Source organism: Panicum virgatum, chromosome 2K (assembly GCF_016808335.1).
Source record: "Panicum virgatum strain AP13 chromosome 2K, P.virgatum_v5, whole genome shotgun sequence".
Classification (NCBI taxonomy): Eukaryota; Viridiplantae; Streptophyta; class Magnoliopsida; order Poales; family Poaceae; genus Panicum; species Panicum virgatum.
Genome location: NC_053137.1, coordinates 8258138 through 8264974, shown reverse-complemented (window position 1 = coordinate 8264974; position 6837 = coordinate 8258138). Strand labels below are relative to the sequence as shown.

At 51.6% G+C, this 6837-nt stretch overlaps 1 pseudogene; it reads right to left on the bottom strand.

Annotated features, from left to right (window-relative positions):
* Nucleotides 1–858: 858 nt before the first annotated feature.
* On the bottom strand, nt 859–1941 carry LOC120664827 (annotated as a pseudogene).
* Nucleotides 1942–6837: the final 4896 nt, after the last annotated feature.

Genomic DNA, 6837 nt, shown 5'->3' with positions numbered 1-6837 from the left:
ACAATCTTGATCAACTAATAGTTATATCTCCTTTAAATTCTTGGTGGTATCTGTTTGACTTGCCAAATATATGTGAATCTCTATCTCTACTATTTCTAAAGTAAGTAATGATTCCATGTCCATCAATCCGAATCCTAATCAAAATCCGAACAAATCATTTCGAATCCTAATTGAAAACCAAACAATTAATACTATGCTTGCGTGGTCACGACACGGGTTGTACATGGAGTTCCTAATTTTTTTTATTTTGTATGAGAAAATTGATAAGGATAGGATAGATCGATCACCTTTAATTTGTCCTACCTCTCCATCTGCACCCAACCAAGCCTAATCCCATGGCTGAGCTCTCCCAGCCGAGGAGCTGGAGCTCAGTAACGGAGTGAAGGAAGAGCTCTCGAGGCCTCGAGGTTGTGCATGCCATGCCAGGCTGTGTTCAGGAAGGAAGGTGATGGAGATGAGGCCGAGGTGGGCCTGGTCGGCGAGCAGAAGTAGATTGCGAGAGACATGCCCATGCCAATCTCGTCAAGGAGTAGTAGCTTTCCAATTGAACCCATCAGCCAAACATACATGTTTATTATGTTTATTGGTCGTATTCGATATGGACTCTTTATGTTAATTCGGACCGTTAGATCTTCACAATATCCAACGGTTTACATTTTTCTTTTTTTTGAATTAATGTGGTAATTTTAGACCCTATTTTATTTGATATGGACTCTTTGTGTTAGTTCAGACCGTTAGATCTTCATAAAATCCGACGGTGTATATTCTTCTCTTTTTTAGATTAACGTGATATTTCTAGACTCTCTCGGCGAACGTGGTGGCTTCTTTTAACCCTGTTATATTAAGATAATAGATAGATAGATTTGGACAAAAGACTTCTTAACATTCTCCTTCAGATAGGTGTGTCACCGCAGAAAGTCTCTCTTCAGTCAATCACCAAGGCTCAAGACCTCACGTCTCACTGATCAAACGATGCAGATGCTGCAGCTGCGGCCGGAGGCCTGGCGAACCTGATCATGCTGTTCACTAGATCGGCCCTGCTGCCCTGGCCGCCTCAACTCCACCTGCGGCGTCGCCGTCGCCGCCATTACTGCTGCCATCGAAGCAGTAAGCCGGCGCCTGCCACATGGACGAGTCCTCCAGCACACCCCCCGGCTCGAAGCTCAGCACGTGCCGCTCATCCATCCCTGCCAAACGAAGCTATCACTCTGATCCATGGAGGAGATCGATCGAGACGACAAGATCGCGAGACGGGATTGAATTCGCAGGTAGCAGGAGGAGTACCAAAATTCCAGGCGACGGGGCGGCCGGTGGCGACGTCCTCGTAGTAGCGGGCGAAGACGAAGTTGGACCAGACGTGGCAGTCGAAGCCGTCGACGCGCGCGCGGCCCAGGTAGGCGGCGCCGCCGCCGGCCTTCTTCCAGTCGGGCGGCAGGAGGCCGACGGCGAAGGTGTAGGTCTGGCAGGACGCGGCGTCGAAGAGGTAGGAGGTGCCGTTGGCCCACTCGACGTTCCATAGCGGCGGCTCGCCGGCACCGGGGAGCTGGAGGCGGACGAGGTTGAGGTCGCGCCCGCGGGGCCAGTCGTAGTAGATATCGATCACCTGCAGCCGCCCGCCGCGCGCGGTCAGGTTGGTGAGGACCACCGCGTGGTACTGCTCCGGCCACGGGGCCATCGCCGACGCCGGGGGAGGCTCGGCGGCGGCGGCGGACGCATTGGCCGGCACCGCGGCGGCGAGGAGGAGCAGGAGCAGCAGGAGACGACACATCGGCCGGCCGTTGGGGTTGGGGCTTATCGCCGACGCTTGGTCGATCTGTGCGCGCCGATCAGCCGAAGCTACATGTACAGCTTATGCCTTATAGTAGGTCAGTTGTGAGCGAGGGAGGACGAAGACGTTTGACCATTTTGTGATTGTGTGGTGTGTGTGGCAACCTCGGGCAGGCGGACAGGTACGCCATTGATGGACCTCGGAGTGTCTTCGATTTGTGGCCACCACACACAGAGGTGTCCATCTATCGCTCTCGAGGAGGTGGCCTGTGGCCTGCCCAAACCAGCTAGTAGGCTCCACGGCCTAGACTTTTTTTTTCTTTTGACGATTTATCATTACATATTTATTTTCATATATATGGCTACTGGAGAGTAAATATTAGTGAGCAAATAAATTTGCATCACTATATTTCATTGTCATCACAAACACATTCTTTTCTGTGACCACAAATCATTTTTTTAGAGTTTAGAGGGAAGGGCCCCCAGTCTTACTTAACGAAGACAAAGACACAAATCATAGCTTGCCTTCATAGTGATGTAATGTGTTTGGCACAGGATTCATCTGACATGATGCGCTTGCCTTCATAGCTTAGCTTGGAAGCTGGAGTAATTCACATTTATTTTTGTTTTCTTTTCGTTGCTGGAGTTTAATCCGGAGTAGCAAAATCATCGGTCTGTTGGCATGCTTGAGCACCGAGGCCTTGTTAAGTTCGCAAATTTTTTTGGGAACTGTAGTACTTTTGTTATTATTTGGCAATAAATATCTAATTATATATTAATTAGTCTTAAAAGATTCATCTCGTTGTTTATCGTTAAACTGTGTAATGAGTTATTTTTTTTCAACAGCATTTAATGCTCCATGCATATATATGTCTGAAGATTCGATGTGATGGTATTGTAGGAAATTTTTTGGAAACTAAACATGACATGAATCATTGAGCAAATTCTGATGAACTCTTTTGCATTTGAGCTCTGAATTCCTTCCTTGGCATCTGCCCGTGCTTTATTTTGTGGCGTCGTCGGACTCCGGAGCTCGCCGTCGCCCGACGGCGGCGAAGCAGAGCGGCATGATGACGGCAGCTAGCACTTAATCTAGTGCGGGATCGGTGCTCATCAGAGGCGGTGGAGAGGCCGGCGAAGTAGCGGGGCAGGACAACGAGAGGGCAATCTAGTGCTTAGTGCAGTCAACGTCCTGTTTGTATTGGGTCTCCCTCGCTTAATCTCGACCATCGGTTGAGAATCGAATGGCCCACAGCCACCCAGGGTGGACGGTAAATGAAATACCGTCCACCCCGGTCGGTGGATTAAACACCGTCCACCCTTGGTCACAGCGAGGCGAGGTGAGGCTAGTGCCGCCCGTTGGTCAGCTGCGATGCGGCGAGGGAAGCCATGGCGGGGAGCCGAGAGAGCCTCCCCACCCCTGCCAGTAGCGGCGCCGGCGACAGGCACCTCGCAGCTCGTAAGCAGCGTCGCCGCCGTTTCTACTGCCGCGGCGGTGCAGCGTACGGCGTCGGCGTGGCGCCGGCGCACGGCCGAGATTCAGAGGTGAGCCGCATGGACTAGGGCTCGTGTGCATGCCGGCCAGCGACCAGTGCATGCATGGGATGCCATTGGGCCATGGAGATAGCAGTTTCAGGAATTAAACGTTGGGCATCAACGTGATAGAAAAGCAGAGTTTAGGATAACATAGTTGCTGCTGGCCTGACCTCAGAGATTTAGATTGCTGCAACTGACTGAGAGACCTCTGAAAAATGAGCACACCAACTGACTTGCTGAACAATTCCTGAAAATTGCCTGTTCCTACAGATTCAGACAACGCTGCGGAGTTCACCAATAAGCAAAAGCAAAGTTATTTCCATAAGCTCTTTTTTAGTTCGTTCATAAAAATAAGCTCTTTTTTAAAAAAAAAAAACAGAATCGGCAACTGTTTGTGGGAAATTAACTCATGTCTGGAATGGATCACTGCAAACCAGAGTGAAAAGGAAACTAACTCATGTCTATATTTATTAGAAAAAAGAAATTCAACAGACTAGTACAAAAGGAAACATAGAAAGCTAAAAGAGTAGAAAAAGAAGAAGAGCGAAGAAACAAGAGTGAGTCCATCTAAACAAATTACAACACTGAGAAGCTAGCCACACTTCCATAGCTGCAATATTGCTTTGCTTTGCCTTTAACAGAATAAGCTTAACCTTCATGCAGAACTTGGCTTCCGTAGCGGCAAAACTGAACTAGTTTGACACTGAACTTTGCAGCAACAGGCACAATTATACTGAAGAAGAGTCAGAGTACATGGGATTCGTAGAAGAAATAATTATTCCAAGAGCGTCATCAGGATCCATTAGAACCAAGCAACGTTGAACAACATGCACATGGAGCTCCCTACCAGTGCAAAAGCAACCAGCAAAGTCGGAGTGACTGTTCAACTCAGAGTGAGTTATATGCCTGTATATGTTCAGAACTTTGACGGTTACTCTTCGCATGCTTGAGCACTGAATCATTGAGAACATTCTGATGAACTCTTTTGCACTTGAGCTCTGAATTCCTGCCTCTGCATCTGCCCGTGCTTTTGTGGTACAGCAACAGTGTGGGTGCTCATGAGTTACGACACGTAACTGTAACCGGATTAGCATCTGATTCAAGTGTCCAAGTTATTACTAGGAAAAAAAACACCCATCTACTTCATTAAGAAGTGAGCATTGCTGCCGCTGCCTCTGCAGTTGCCAGTTGCATGTATTTCAAGCTTTTGCCACGCATGGTGGCGATTGTCACCGCCACACTAGCTGTTATCATGACCAAGACTGGGTACATGAGATGTGATGGAAGCATCCATATGTAAGCCTGGAACCTCGAGTCTGCAGAGATAGAAAGACATGCTTGCTCACTATAGGACAAAGATTGTGATGGTCACCATTTGGACTAGACAATACTACAGAAGTACTAGTTTGACACTGGACTTTTGCAGCGACAGGCACAAGTAGAGCGAAGAAGAGTCGGTGCACATGAGCACATCAAATTCATAGAAGAGAAGAATTTGCAGGAGCACAATCAAGACCTGATGGAACCAAAAAAAAAAAGGTTGAATAACGTGCATTTGGAAATGGGAGCTGTGCAGACAGCAATCAAGCACAATCAATGCCTGTGTATGTTCAGACTCTGATAGATGCTTTCCGTTCCATGACTTGTTCAGAGCAAGTGGCCATCGGCACCGTAGTAGAGATGCATCACACGGACACGCGACGCCATGGTTTGGATTCCCAAGTTCAGTTCCCTTGAGATGCTGTCCATAAACCCGCCGACGTTAAGCCGGGCGGCGGCGGCGAATCCGCTTGAGAGTCGAGAGCTATTTAATTAGTAACCAGGCGTGCGCGCCGTGCAAGCCTCGCTCGGCCCTCAGGAGCTCGCCGTCGCCGGACGGCGGCAGCAAGGGCCGCGAAGCAGAGCAGCAGGATGACGGCAGCTAGCACTGAACTCAATCTAGGGCGGGATCGGAGCTCGCCGGAGGTGGCGTAGAGGCCGGAGGAGCAGCGGGCCAGGACGACGAGAGGGCATGTGAGCGCTCGGTGCAGTCAACGTCCCGTTTGTACTGGGTCTACCTTCTTAATCTCCGCCATCGATTGAGAATCGAAAGGCTCACAACCACCCAGGGTGGACGGTAAATGAAATATCGTCCACCCGGTCGGTGGATGAAACACCGTCCAGCCTTGGTAGCGGCGACAAGAGACCAGCGGCGAGGGAAGCCATGGGCCGAGAGAGCCTCCCCACCCCTGCCAGTAGCGGCGACTGTGACAGGCACCTCGCAGCTCGAAAGCAGCGTCGCCGCGGTAACGGTATAGGCCAGGCTCGCCGCGGGCCGGGCGTGCATGATCGTTGCTGCTGCCACATCCACGCCGCCATCGGCCGGCCAGACCCGCCGTGGAGAGGTAGGTTGCTGTGAGGTCAGATGAACGGAGTGAACAGTGGGTGTCCGTTGTGCTGCGTGGGAGGATGGTCTATTGGTCTTCTGTCTTGATCGTGGTGGTGCGACGCTGCCGGGTGCGCGCCGCGGCGAGCGAGGTAGCTAGGTAGGAGGCGGTGCGGCCAACGGTGTTGTCGGCGTGGCGCCGGCGCATGGCCGGGATCTGTTCCAAGTAACGGCGACTAAACGATGAAACAAGTAAGATCAATTACAGCGGAGACACACAATTTTACATGGAAAACCCTTTCAATGTGAAGGGGAAAAACCACAGGCGTTAGCCAGCAACACTTCTCACTATTATCAAGAGTTTTTTTGGGTTACAATGCCGTATGACGGCTTATAAGAGAATAATAGAGTAAACACTAATCGAGGATATATGTACTGAACTCTAATCGCTTCGGTCCTGCCGTTGGTTTTGCTCGGGCCTTCGCTTCGCTATGGCAGAAGTCGGCCAGCCCAATATGAATTTGGAACATATCCAACAGGATCCTTGTGCGCGACATACAAACCACGCTCGGCCCTCTGGAGCTCGCCGGCGGTGGACGGCGGCAGTAATGGCGGAGTGGCAGGACGACGAGAGGGAGGGTGTCTGCGCGCTCGGTCCAGTCAACGTCCCGTGGGTCTTAATCTCAGCCGTTGGTGAAAGATTGAACGGGTTACGAGTACCCGGCCCCGGTGGGTAGGCGAGCGAGACACCGTCCACCCCTGCCCGTGCCGCCGTGCGGCCGTGGTGCTGGGAGGCCGGCGCCGCCTGCCGGCCAGCTGCGAGGCACCTCCCAGCTTGGAAGTCAAGCGCGCCGCGGTGATCGATCAGGGCTGCTCCGAGTGCCCCCTGGTTCGGATCGGATCGGCTCGTCCGGCTCAGGCAGTGCCCGTCGCCGCCGCCGACATCCTCGCTGCTGGATCGGCTCGTCCGTTCCGGCGGCGGCGAGCTTGACTTCACACCGGGAGCCCGGCAATGGCGGCTCGGCCCGTAGCATGTTTGGCACAGGATTCATCTGACATGATGCGCTTGCCTTCATACCTCAGTGCTTAGCAATGATTTAAATAGCCGGCTATAGCCTTCGCTATAGCCGGCTATAGCCTCTGGCGAAGAAGAAGGCTAAGAAATGCCC